The sequence below is a fragment of the Pleurodeles waltl genome, chromosome 12, assembly GCF_031143425.1.
Source record: "Pleurodeles waltl isolate 20211129_DDA chromosome 12, aPleWal1.hap1.20221129, whole genome shotgun sequence".
Classification (NCBI taxonomy): domain Eukaryota; kingdom Metazoa; phylum Chordata; class Amphibia; order Caudata; family Salamandridae; genus Pleurodeles; species Pleurodeles waltl.
In genome coordinates, this window is record NC_090451.1 from 586,132,749 (window position 1) to 586,147,196 (window position 14,448).

Consider the following 14,448-nt stretch of genomic DNA (forward strand, 5'->3'; position numbering starts at 1 on the left):
CACGGTGCCCATAGAGGCACCTTCTCCAGCACCCTGATGTCCGTTCTTTTCTTTCCGCTCCAGTCAGCGCAGATCCGGTGAGAGCTAGCTCATCAGTCACTTTTTGATTGAGCTTTTTTTTTTACTTTTGTCAAAGCTTTTTCAAGAAGTTTTTCTCTTGGTGTTTTGGAATGTCATCTTGGAAGGCCGGCTTCAAGCCCTGTGGCATCTTTTAAGAACTGATGTCGGTGACTGACCCACACCTTGTTTGCCTCTGGTGCCTTGAGTGCGACCACGACATGAAGACCTGCGTCAACTGCCATGTTATGAATCCGAAGGCCTTGGGGTAACGATCCCTCAAGCTCTTGGCTGCTCGCAGTGCGACTTTGTTGATGCTGGTCAAGAGGAAGGTCCTGGGACTGGTAGCGGATGATTCTGGCGCTGACAGGAGCCATTCCTTCCATGTTGTATCCCGAGCCCTATTACTGTGGGTTGAAACTCAAGGAGGAGTGGGAGGGGTCACTGTACCCTGAAGGCTTTAATCTTGTAGTCCCCAACATGGACTGGTGTGAGGACCTGGCAGACGCCAGCAGACTGGATACTTCTCCAGATACTGGCATAGTCTTTCCTCCTAACATAGCTACTTAGGAGGGAGCCTCATTCTCAGTGGTGATAAGAACGGCTGCTGAGGTCCTTGACCCCAAAAGACGATTTTGTTCTACCTTGACTGCACAAAAGAATTCTGGATGGATGACCAACTCTTCGTGGTATATGTCTGCGTAGAGAAAAGAAAAGGCTTTATAGAAAATCCTAAATATTGCAATCCTGGCCAAATCGGGTTCCAAGCTTCGCCCCTCCCCCTTCAACATCCTCCTGAACGGAGGGGATGTTATTCTCGCGCCTATGGCAGATATTTATAATTTCTCCTTGGACAGCTACATCTTCCCGGATGCCTGGAAATACACCATCATACGTCCTCTTTATATAAAAAATAAAAAAATAGAAAACCCTACCTTAGATGTGGAGCAGAGTGAAAATTATAGACCCATCTTACTGCTTTCAGGTGTTAGTAAAATTCTGGAGAAGGTGATTAATAGCCATCTCCAAGTTCCTGGAAGTCAACAGCATATTACATCCTATACAAACAGCTTTTCAATGGGACTGCAGCATGGAAACAGGCATTACTGATGGCCGTGGAGTCCTTTAAAAAAAGTTTTGGATCATGGGTGGAGTCGCTGCGGTTATGCTTTTAAATTTAAGCGCAGCCTTTGACACAGTTTCTGACTCCACTCTTTTTTACAGACCGAAAGAAACTGGCATCACAGGCAGTGCGTTAAAATGATTGTCAACTTTTTTTTAACCATTAGGACCTTCCAAGTCGGCAAAGGGACATTTTGTTTCAGGATCCATCAGCTAAAATGTGAATTCTGCAGGGCTCCTTCCTTGGCCCCATACTTTTCAATCTTTACGTCCGCCCCTTATCCAACATGAAATGCTCGCTTGGCTTTATCATGGTGTCGTATGCAGCCGGTACCCAGGTTATCTTCTCCTTTTCTTCCAATGTCAGTTCTACATCTCGAAAATTAATTGTATGTTTAGAGCAAATGACTGAATGAATGGATGATGGCGAGTTGCCTAGAGTTAAATGGGACCAAAACAGAGGTCCTGGTAGTTGGTAACAATCCATCCCTATGGGACCAATTTTCTTGGCCTCCATCCTAGGTGATCGCACACCCCCAAAATCAGAAGGGAAAAGTTTGTGTTACTTTGAATAGTCAAATTACTATGGCTTCACAAGCAAAAAAAGGTTGGAGCTAGTTGTTCCGGCCATCTGAGAGCCTTGAGGAAAACTATTAAGTGGCTCCCCATGGATGTGCGCAGAGCAATGGTTATTCAAGACCTTATACTATCCCGCCTTGATTACAGCAACTCTTTGTATATAGGCAGCCCACAATATGTTACTAACAAACTTCAGACCGTTTAAAATGCAGCTGCCCAAATATTACTTGGTTTCCCAAGACCCATTAAGTCCTCCCAATGCTTGCCACTCTGCACTGGCTACCAATAAAAAAATAATTAAATTCAAGGCACCCTTCATTGCCCATCGCGCCACACATAAAGTACACCCACAGTTTTTCCACCCCTGTATTAACTCTCATCAGGCCAATAGAGAGTTTAGACCAGACAGCCCAGGACCTCTTACCGTCCCAAGAATCAAAAGAGCTGATGGGAGAAAGGGGAGGTGACGCTCTTGTTTCTGACATTTTCCCAAACTGTGAAATTCTTGACCCATCATCCTTCGGTTAATGACAATTAGTCAAGCTTAAGAAAGCAACTGAAAACCTATCTGTGTGCTTAAGTGGTCTTACTCCAACAATGGTGGTTAGAACTGAGAAGCCCGAGTAGGGTATTCATGTGCTCAAGAAACACCCAATAATAATAATGTCCATGGCTGACATGTGAGTTCTCAGCATTATGGCGGGCAGTGTGAGAAAGTAGCCTCTTTCTAGCATTGTTACCCCCATTGTTGGCCTGTTTGTGAGTGTCAGTTTGTTATACTGTCTCACTGGGATCCTGCTAGCCAGGACCCCAGTGCTCCTAGTTTAAAACCTATTTGTCAGTTTGTTTTTACTGTCTCACTGGGATCCAACTAGCCAGGATCCCAGTGCTCCTAGTTTGTGGCCTATGTGTGTTGTCAGTATGTTTGACTGTGTCACTGGAGTTCTGCTAACCAGCACTCCATTGCTTATGCTCTCCCTACTTACCAAATTTGTCACTACAGTTTAGTGACTCCATATTCCAATTCAGATTGGCACACTGGACCCCCCTTATAAGAGGCTAGTATATGGTACCTAGGTACCCAGAGCATTGGGGTTTCAGGGGATCCTTATGGGCTGCAGCATTTCTTTTGCCACCCATAAGGAGCTCATACAAATCTTTAATCAGGACTGCCACTGCAGCCTGAGTGAAATAGTACACACACTATTTCACAGCCATTTTTCACTGCACTAAGTAGCTTACAAGTCATCTATGTGTCTAACCTTCATTTACTGAAGGCTAGGTGCCAAGTTACTGTGTGTGAGGGCACCCTTGCACTAGCAAAGGTGCCCCTACGTTGTCCAAGCCCAAATTCCTGGACTTTGAGTGCGGGGACACCATTATAAATGTGCACTACATATATGTTAATACATATACGTAGCTTCACAATGGTAACTCCGAATATGGCCATGTGAGGTGGCTAAGATCATGTGATTGACCCCAATCCAAATCTGGTATTGGCGGCCAATCCTATGCACCATGGGGCCTCCACCATGGACCCCCGTACTGCCAAACCAGCTCTCTGAGGTGTCCATTGCAGCCACAGCTGCTGCCAGCTCACAGACAGGCAGGTGTCTGCCCTCCTGGGGATTGAGCAGCTCAAGCCCAGTAAGGCAGAACAATGTATTTCCTATAGGAGAGAGGTGTTACACCCTCTCCCATTGGAAATAGGTGTTACGGGCATGGTAGTGGTATCCTCCCAGAGCCGCTGGAAATGCTTTGAAGGGCACAAATGGTGCCCTCCTTGCATAATCCAGTCTACACTGGTTCAGAGACCCCCAGTGCCTGCTATGGCGCAAACTGGACAAAGGAAAGGGGAGTGACCACTCTCCTGTCCATCACCACCCCAGGGGTGGTGCCCAGAGCTCCTCCAGAGTGTCCCTGACGTTAGCCATCTTGGATTCCAAGATGTGGGGATCCTCTGGAGATCTCTGAGTGTTCAGTGCCAGCAGGTGATGTCAGAGACCCCTCCTGATGGGTGCATACTTGGTTACATAGCCAATCCCAATCTCAGAGCTATTTAGGGTCTCTCCTCTGGGTGTTTCCTCAGATTCGGTTTGCAAGATTCCTCCAGGACTCCTCTGCATCCTCTGCTTCAGCTTCTGACCGTCTGATCAACCGCAGACTGCTCCAGGAACCGCTGTAACTGCAAAAAAGTATCCAGGACGACTCCTGTAACCTGCAACTTCAGCTCCAGCCAGCATTTCCAACAGTTTCCAAGGTGTGCACGCTCTGAGTACTGCCTGTCTTCACCCTGAACCAGAAGAACCGAAGGAATCTCCCGTGGAGTGACGGAGTCACTTCCCTGCTCCAGCAGGCACCTCTCTGCGACATCAACTGGTACTCTGGGACTCCTCTCCTGGTGACGAGCATGATCCCTGGAACACAGGTTGTGGACCGAAGTGACCCAGACTGTCCAACGGTCCAGCTGTCCAAATTTGGCGAAGGTAAGAGCTTGCCTCCCCGTGCTGTGACAGTACCCCTGTGCACCGAGTCTTCTGCAAGTCCTTGGTCTTCTGTACACTTCCTTCAAAAATTCTTCATGCACAGTGTCGCCCAGGCCCCCAGCACTCTATCCTGCGATGCACAGCTCCCTGAGTTGTTCTCCCACGGCATGGGATCCTCCAGTGTAGTGCTGCGACAGCTGCACTTTGCATCTTCCTTGTCTCCGTGTTCTGGGACTCCCGTGGGTGCTGCCTTGTCTTCTGAGGGCTCTCTGAGGTGCTGAAAAACCCCACTGTCTCTTCAGTCCAAGTTGAGACCCCCAGGTCCCTCCTGGGTCTTTGATGCAAACAGCGTATTTGCTTGAATCAAGGCTTGTTGGCGGAATCCAGCAATGCAAGCAGTCTGCATCCAACAACTCGACGTGGGACGTCTCTTGCACCAAGCAGGAACCTGCAGCCATCTTCTTTGGTGCATTTCTGTACTTTTTCTTCTGCCCGGAGGATCCACTTTTGCATCTTCTTACAGGTTAGCAGGGGCTCCTGTTCTTCCTGGACTCTTCTTAGACTTCTGGACTTGGTCTCCTCTCTCCACAGGTCTTCAGGTCAAGGAATCAATCTTTTGTTGCTCACAGTCTTGCTTGATTCTTGCATAATTTACTTTACTTAACTTTGGTGTTTTCTTACACTCCCAGCGCCCCTCTACACACTACACTTGCTTAGGGGGGAATTCGACATTCGCATTCCACATTTTAGTATATGGTTTGTGTTGCCCTAGGCCCATTGCAATCTGTTTGCACTATTCTATGACTGTTTACTTAACTGATTTTGGTTACTAGTGTATATATTGTGTATAATACTTACCTCCAGAAGGGGTATTGCCTCTAAGATATTTTTGGCCTTGTCACTAAAATGAAGTATCTTTATTTTTGGTAACCCTGAATATTGTCTTTTATTGTGTATACGTATGCGTACTGTGTAACTATAGTGGTATTGCAGGAGCTTTGCATGTCTCCTAGTTCAGCCTTGGCTGCTCTGCTACAGCTACCCCTAGACAGCCTAAGCTGCTAGAACACTGCCTACTTTTCACTAACAAGAGATAACTGGACCTGGTATAAGGTGTAAGTACCTTATGTACCCATTACAAACCAGGCCAGGCTCCTACAGGCAGCAGTTGCACAGTTAAGGCATCAACATAGTGACCATCCTTGGCATAATGTAGACAACTTTTATATAATGTGTCAGTGGCGGCCTGTGAGTTTAGGAGGGAGGGGGCAGACTGGACACATGCACACTATCACTCATTCATTCACAGACATACATCCATTCAAAGCACTCATTACCAAATATTCAAAAATGCACACATGCACCAATCATTAATTAAACAAACAAAATCACACTTACCTGCAACTCTGCCTCAGAGGTCCCAGGAGGATTGGGACTGCTGCTTTACCTTATTGGTTGACCTTAGGTCAGCCAAGGTAGGAAGGCATCCGTGCAAAGCCTCGAAGGTCCCAGGAGGGTTGGGACTGCTGCCTTCCCTCAATGTTTGACCTTAGGTCAGCCAATGAGGGAAAGCAGCAGTTACGACCTTGTCACAGAGCGGGATGGGGTCAGTGAGACGGTTTACTCCCACCCCACGCTGTGACAATGTGTCGCTGATTGGCACTCAGCCCTGGGTGCTTCAGGGCTTAAAGCTGAAGCGCCCTCGTCTGAGGAAATGAGCTGTGCTACTCCTTGTCACTGATGGGGAGGGCTTTGAGGATCTTTGCTGAGCTGAGAATGTCAAGCCTGCTGGAGCTGTGACATTCTCAGCCCAGCAAAGTTCAGCTAAGGCAGCTGGGACCCTACCCATTTAGAGCATCTCTAGCTCCTGGCTGCCTGACCTGCACCAGAAGAGTGTCTGTCAGGGTGATCAGCCTCACAGGCACTCTTCTTAAGAGGCAAAAGGTGAGGAAGTATGGCCCCTGAGCCCCAGTGGACGGTCTACTGCTCATGGATGTGTTGGACTGGTTACTGGGAACCAAGAAATATCAATCAGCTACAAATCAATAAGGACATTTAGTGAAGAGCTACACACACACATGTACATTATGACTGAAATAAGACACTAGTTTAATCACATATAGTAGTAATGATGGTTTCACAGTAGCAGAACGGTTACATGTTTTTGCACAATCCTAGCATAACAGTAAGAGGCATTTCAAATGCAATGGGTGTCACATTTGCTGAGTTATATCTATTTGCGTTGTAAACTCCTAACCGGACTTTTCTTGCTATATAAACTGATAATGAAAAGTAAAACAGTTTCACCTATGCGAGCCGGCGGTCGCCATGACTGTAAAGGAGACACAGAAGACGTAACAGAAGTTTGCTTGCTGTGAAATGTATCGGCAAAAGTGCAATTATCCATGTAACTGTCAAAAGTAGAATTATCCATGTAACAGGCTTGATGTCATGCAAAGCGCTTGACTACTGCCCAGTGAGATCACGCTGCGCAGGAAATAAGAAATAGTCCCCAAGCCATTCGGAAAACACAGAGCCTCATATGTTTTCAGTAGTTTACTGGTGATGTAGAGGAGGGCTAAACACCGAAAGCGGTATGACTTATGCATCCCTTTCACTAATGTAATCAAGCGAATTTTAAAAAGCAAGCCTACGAACCAACCAAACTGAAGGGTGTGGTTATAAGCCCACAGAGAGATTACAACAGGGGAAATAGCACTTGCGTGTGCCCGACCCTAAAAACCATCAGTCTTGATTCAAAAGCACAATAATAATTCTGCAATGCAAGCTAGAGCAAAAGAGTCTGGCATGTCACCCTGGAAACGTAATATTAGTAGCCCTGGGAAGCCTGCTCCGACCTCTGTCTGCCTGGGAACGGTGCAGCAGGGGAAGCAGCTTTGGGCATGATGGCCGATCTGCACGACTCTGTCTGTGAGGTTGGCCGTGGCTTCCACACCCCTCCTTTATATACACTAAAAGCTGGCACACACAACATCACATTCCCTTCTTGCCCCAGTGTTGTCGTAATGTAATCAGTGTTTTTGCTAACCTACGACACTTGCTTTCGCTGGTACCGGTCATTCATCCTCCCAGGCTCATTCGGGGTCAGCACAACCTCAGTTGTATGTCTCCCGTGATCCATATGCCTCTGCCTGGTACAGTACCTTGGCAGACAGTTGCGTCTATCAAAAATGGCAAAAACAAGTTTCATGAGATAATGCATTTTTACCTACACTGCCTAGTTTATTAAACCTTTTGTGTCACAATGTCTTACATACGCTTTTCTCTGTATATTCTGTACACTCCACCCCTTTTGATGAGTGTCATTCAGTGCGTAAACCAAATCATTTGATAGCATTCACAGGCAGATTACCATGGAGCACCTATAAAAATTGCATTATGCATTCTCTCTAACATACAGCTGTTTAGTGTGTACTTATAGTTTGCATATTCATAATACTTGAATACAGGTCTTGTTTGCATCCTATGCTATATATAACTACAGGGTATTTGCCTAAGTTGCTAGCCAGGAACCTCTCATCAACACAATATGTGAATGCAGGATGTTTAGTACCTTGAGCTCCCAGAGTCCCCTTTTGCATGGTGACCACCACCCTCTGCCCTGGTAAAATGATCTACTTTGAGCACTACAGTATTTGCATGTCAGGTTCATGATATATTTCAGCACCTGCACCCACTCTGGTGTTCCTTGTAGCTCAGTTAGTCCAAAGAAATTGCAAATTTGTTGTCCCGTCACCTCGGAAGCCATGACTTTGGCGGCCATCCATTTGCATCCAGCCACTGGCATGTTGCAGAGTGAAAACACCCTTTTGTTAGCTGTGCTAGCAGTGCACAAAAGACATGGAGATCAGAGGTGATGTTCTTGTATACATTCAAATGTACTCCTATGGCTCACACCATTGCAATCATCAGGGAGAACTGGAACCACATGTTTAACATGGATCCTTGTATTTGCGATCGCAGAGTGAGCCTCACTGCAGGTATACATATATTCACTTGAAAATTCTTCAAATGCACATCAGCTGCTTCCTATTGATTGACTTATCTCTCTTGCTTCCGCTTACTTTCTTGGATGATGTACCCAAATCTTGTTTCCAGTGCTCCCAAATCCTCCCTTCACTCTTTAGGTAGCATCTGAGGGCCCACACCTTTCCCCCATTTGCGGGATTTGCGCTTTCTCACAGATCAGTTGGGCAATTCTGTCGTGTTTGATATGGGTCCGTTTTCCAAATAATCATAATGGATGTAGGCTCACTGTTCTGTATTGTCATTCGAATAAGTGGAGTCCACTGCCCTACAGGCCTATTGTTTAACTCAAACAGTGCTTTGTTAAGGTTGTTGCTCTGTCCTTTCAAGATCTGGTGTGCTGATCATTTCTTTAACTGTTCCTTCAATAAACCATTGTATCTCTCAATCTTTCCTACCGCTTGTGGGTAGTAACTAATATGTAACACCCACCGAACCCTTTGTTCCTAAGTCCAGTCCCGTGCTGCATACCCTGAAATATGTGTGCCTCTGTCTGTTTGGATTTTCTCAGGCCCCTGATAGTGTTTGATTAGGTAATTTGTCCCCCACAAAATGGGTCTTTGGTCTGCTGATTTTCAAGGCAAACCCAACATGAGGCCAGAATAGGTGTTCACCATAGTCTTAACATACCTTTTGCCCCCTTCCTTCGGCTGGGGTCGCATATAGTTCATTTACCACTCTGTGACAGCTGCAGTTTCTCTATTGGTATGTCCACTTGGTCTCTTGTGCTGGGGAACTGTCTGATCTGTTTACACATAGGGCAATCCTCCACTGCTTGTTGAATTTGCTCTTTTGAGACCAGGAGTTGTCATTGTTGTGGCCATGCATAAGTGCCATTTTCTCCCAGATGTCCTGAAGGAGCCTAGTTTGCTAAGGCCACTTCAGCTTCTTCATTAATTATCCCCGGTCATGCTTTGGTCATTTGATCTACTTCATTGTTGAACAGAGATGCAAGGGAGGTGTCCGACGGCCAATGTGCATCAAAATGACCCACGTAGATTTGACACTCCTGCCCTTTTTTCCACTTCTCTTCCCCCCACAACTGCTCACCACCCCAGATAGAGGTGATTTTGATTTTCCACCCATCCAGTTGCCAGGTCGAGCCCAGCGCCCCAGTCCTTGATAGGTGGCCCAGCTGCTAGTGCATACAAGGGTTCTTTCTTGACCAGGAGCTTGCTCAATCACCCTCGCCACCCCGTGCAATTCAGCAAACCGGCTCCATTTTCAGCAGCACTGTCTCTGTAGCAGGTTAGAATGCAGCTGAAGGCCATTCTCCTTTGCCTGCTGATAATGAGCAGCCCCATCAGTGAGCCATGTATTCTGCTGCTCTACCTCAGTGAGTTGTTCAAAAGGCGAGGCAGTTTTGAATGGAGAAGGCTCTCTCTCTATCACTTCTGATGGAGGGGCTATTGCCTGTAAGTCCATAGTCCACAGCCCCCAACACATGCTCTTGTAGCTTATACACACCCGTAGACCCAGGCTTTGCTCTCTGCTGCAGATACCATTTCCACTTTACAATGGTAGACTCCTGTACCCTATCTACTCAGGCACCTGCTCTTGCCAAATCCTGCTCTAGAGGGGTATAATTGCTCATTAATGGTGTTAGTTTCCTTGACCAGAATCACTGTGGAACCTTCTTCCTTCCTTGTCTTTGCCACAGACTCCACACTGCCATATCATCCTGTATTGCCACCTCTAAATCGAATGGATCCCCCATGTGATGGGAACAAGGACAAAGTAATTTTCTAATTAATTTTTTGCTCCCTAAAAGGCGTCTTGCTGCTCCGGCACCCACTGAAAACCATGCATCTTCCTAGTCACTTTGTACAGTGGTTTCAGTATTATTCCTAAATGAGGAATGTGCCATCTTCAAAACCTATCAACCCAATGAACCTCTGCTCTTCTGCTTTTGTTGTAGGGACCTTCAACTGCTGCACTGTATCAATCACTTTCTGTGGTATTCTTTTCACCAGTCCTGACCAGACAGTATCCAAAACATTTACCTCTTTTGTAAGACCCTGCACCTTTTTGGGGTTCGTAGCCCACCCTCTCTGCTGTAAATAGTCACTCTTTATTAACCAACCAACCAACCAAAGAAAATGCTTGCTGCCCATGCACATTTTGCAGCTGCTGCCCCAACATGGCATGTGCCATAACCGGTCCCACTTTTTAAAGTTCATCAGGTCCTTCTGCTCCTTTATCCCATAACCAAACCCATTTAAACAGAGACTCTCCAGGCATCTACCTGAACATGTGTGCTATTTCCACCAACTCACTTTGTGTGTAATTCCTCACCAGATGGGTATTCTGCACTTGTTCCCACCCATTTCTTTTGACTTGTTTTGCTCCAGAAGGCGAGTCTCTAGAGCTTCTTACCCTTCACTTACATCCCCCTCCCTAATTCTTCCACATGTACCTCTTCCTCATTATCCCAGTACCACTCATCACTGTCGGAGACTGACCCATTCTATGTCCAATTCTCTTTTAGCATCAGCACCCTCATGTGTACCGCTGAGGGTGCCCTGGGCTTGTGTGTGCCTTTCTTCTGAGCTAACCACACTAGTAATTAGGTGCACCTTGCTTCCATCTAATCCCCTTTATCTAGTACACTTTCTACACTCTCTCATAATAAGCTGTCTCGCCTACAAGGCTGCTAGCTCATCCCGCAGCTCTCTTATCTCAGCATCTTGGATCAGTGTTGCTTATACACCGTGTGGAGCGCAGATAGGAAAAGCCATTCCACTTGTCTGGCTGCTTTCTGCTCCAGGTTCTTCCCGCTTAGCTTTATCCTCTCTTCAGCATTTTCCACTAAAAGAGGAGTCACTTTTTCATCTAACTCTTCTCCAACAACCGGCACCGCCCACCAATTTAGGACTCAAATACCAGACCACAGGTCTGTCAACAACCATGGTGGAATGTATCTGATCTCTGCCCCATTGTTTCCTGCTCCATCTGCTTTTACTTTTACATACCCACAGAGGCATTTGTGATTTGTACCCCCACTCCTGGTACGAGCTGTGTTGGATTGGTCGCTGGCAACCATGTAATATCACTCTGGTACAAATAAATAAGGACACTCTGAAACAACAGATCACTAATAACCCCCTCCCCCGAAGCAATTGCAATGCAGCGCCCTCTGCCTGCCTTGCCCCCTGGAGTTCCCAGGTCTTGCTCCCCTGCTCTTTTGGCCCCTTGCTCTTCCTCAGGCTCCCCCTCGTTTCCCACCTTTTTCCCCTCCACCCTGGAGATCTATATAATTGCAGTTGCTGTGTGAGGCCATTGAACAGGTCCACTGTTACCGCCCAAGCGCTAGCACCGCAAAGCGCTTTATAGGGCTTGCAGTGCAGTGCCCTCAGCCTGCCTTGCCCCCTGTAGATCTCAGGCTTTGCTTGCCTGCTCTTTTGGTCCTGGCCTTCTGGCCTTGCTCTTCCTCAGGTTCCCCCCTCCCTTTCTGTGTTTCAGGCCCCCTGTGTTTCCTGCCTTTTTTTTCTTCCACCCACCTCTTCCCTAGGACCTTTTCAATGCTGGTTGCTGTTCGACCGCCAGCAGGTGCGCCGAAGGCAAGCCCATCCATGCCAAGACTGCGCCCTGTGTCAGGAACTTGGATCTGCAGCCCACACCCAGACCGCTCCCAGCGCCTGGTCTCCTGAATCTGCAGCCCACATCTGGACTGTGCCCAGGGCCTGGATCTCTCAATCTTCAGCCAACACAGTGTCTGGATGTGGGAGGCTGGCCTGGCTTGTAGTGGGTACCAGAGGTACTTACACCTTGTGCCAGGTCCAGTTATCCCTCATTAGTGTGAAGAGGTGTTTCTAGCAGCTTAGGCTGATAGAAGGTAGCTATGGCAAAGCAGCTTAGGCTGAACTCGGAGACATGTAAAGCTACTATACCACTTATATCATATGCACAATATCATAAGAAAACACAATACACAGAGTTACTAAAAATAAAGGTACTTTATTTTTATGACAAAATGCCAAAAGTATCTCAGTGAGTACCCTCAGTAAGAAGGTAATTTATATACACAAGTTATATGTACACAAACCAAAATTAGGTAAGTAATAGCAAGAAAAGTAATGCAACCAGTGTAGAATCACAATAGGTTGCAATAGGAACACATAGGTATGGGGCAACACAAACCATATACTCCAAAAGTGGAATGCGAACCACGAAAGGACCACAGACCTATGTGAGCTTTTAGAGCGTCGCTGGGACTGTAAGAAAACAGTGAGGGTTAGAAAAATACCCCACCCCAAGACCCTGAAAAGTAGGAGTAAAGTGCACCTACTACCCCCAGAGATCACAGAAGTCGTGTTAAGGGGATTCTGCAGGAAGAAGAAACACCAGCAGTGCACTGACAACGGATTTCCGGACCTGAGTACCTGTAAGACAAGGGGACCAAGTCCAATAGTCGCGACAGTGTCCGTGGGGGGCAGGAGCCCAAGAAACCCCAGCTGAAGGTGCAAGGAAGCTGCCACCGGTTGGAAGAAGCTTGGAGTTCTGCAAGAAAGAAGAGGACTAGGAACTCCTCCTTTGGAAGACGGACGTCCCACGTTGCGATGAAACTTGCAGAGGTGTTCCCACGCAGAAAGACTGCAAACAAGCCTTGCTAGCTGCAAGGATCATGGCAGAGGTTTTTGGGTGCGGCTCAGGACCAGGAAGGACCATGATGTCACCTTTTGGAGGAGGAGACAAAGGGGGCGCTCAGCAACTCAGAGAGCCCTCACAGAAGCAGGCAGCACCCGCAGAAGTACCCCAACAGGCACTTAGAAGAAGAGTGAACCGGAATCCACGCGAAGTCACAAAAGGGAGTCCCACGACGACAGGGGACAACTCAGAAGGTTGTGCACTGCAGGACAGAGTGCTGGGGACCCAGGCTGGGCTGTGCACAAAGGCAATCCTGGAAGAGTGCAAAGAAGCCGGAGCAGCTGCAAATCACGCGGTACACAGCTTTGCAGTCTAGCATGGGGAGGCAAGGACTTACCTCCACCAAACTTGGACTGAAGAGTCACTGGACTGTGGGAGTCACTTGGGGACAGACTTGCTGTGTTCCAGGGACCACGCTCGTCAGGATGAGAGGGGATCCAGAGGACCAGTGATGCAGTCTTTTGTTGCCTGTGTTAGCAGGGGGAACATTCCGTCGACCCACTGGAGATTTCTTCTGAGCTTCTGGTGCAGGGTGAAGCATGCACCACCTGGAAACAGTCGAGAAAGCCAGCAGGATTAGGCACTACAATGTTGCTGGTAGTCGCCTTGCTACTTTGTTGCGATTTTGCAGGCGTCCTGGAGCAGTAAGCGGTCGATCCTTTGGTAGAAGGTGAAGAGGGAGATGCAAAGGAACTCTGGTGAGCTCTTGCATTCGTTATCTAAAGAATTCCCCAAAGCAGAGACCCTAAATAGCCAGAAAAGGAGGTTTGGTTACGGAGCAAGGAGGATTGGCTACCAAGAGAGGTAAGAGCCTATCATAAGGAGCCTCTGACGTCACCTGCTGGCACTGGCCACTCAGAGCAGTCCAGTGTGCCCCCAACACCTCTGTTTCTAAGATGACAGGGGTCTGGGACACACTGGAGGAGCTCTGGGCACCTCCCCTGGGAGGCACTGGTCAGGGGAGTGGTCACTCCCCTTTCCTTTGTCTAGTTTTGCGCCAGAGCAGTGCTGGGGAATCCCTGATCCGGTGTAGACTGGCTTATGCAGAGATGGGCACCATCTGTGCCCATCAAAGCATTTCCAGAGGCTGGGGCAGGCTACTCCTCCCCAGCCCTTCACACCTATTTCCAAAGGGAAATCCTTTGTTCTGCCTTCCTGGGCCAGGGCTGCCTGGACCCCAGGAGGGCAGAAACCTGTCTGGGGGTTGGCAGCATCTGCAGTGGAGACCCCGGAAAGGCAGTTTGGCAGTACCCGGGTTCTGTGCTAGAGACCCGGGGGATCATGTAATTGTTCCCCCAATACCAGAATGGTATTGGGGGGACAATTCCATGATCTTAGACATGTTACATGGCCATGTTCGGAGTTACCATTGTGACGCTACACATAGGTAGTGACCTATGTATAGTGCACGCGTGTAATGGTGTCCCCGCCCTTACAAAGTCCGGGGAATTTGCCCTGAATGATGTGGGGGCACCTTGGCTAGTGCCAGGGTGCCCACACACTAAGTAAC

At 47.8% G+C, this 14,448-nt stretch overlaps 1 protein-coding gene across 2 annotated transcripts in view; it reads left to right on the forward strand.

The window, feature by feature from the left end:
- HASPIN (histone H3 associated protein kinase) overlaps window positions 1–14,448 on the forward strand; it is an 854,350-nt gene that overhangs the window by 301,504 nt on the left and 538,398 nt on the right. The gene's annotated exons all lie outside the window — the stretch shown is intronic.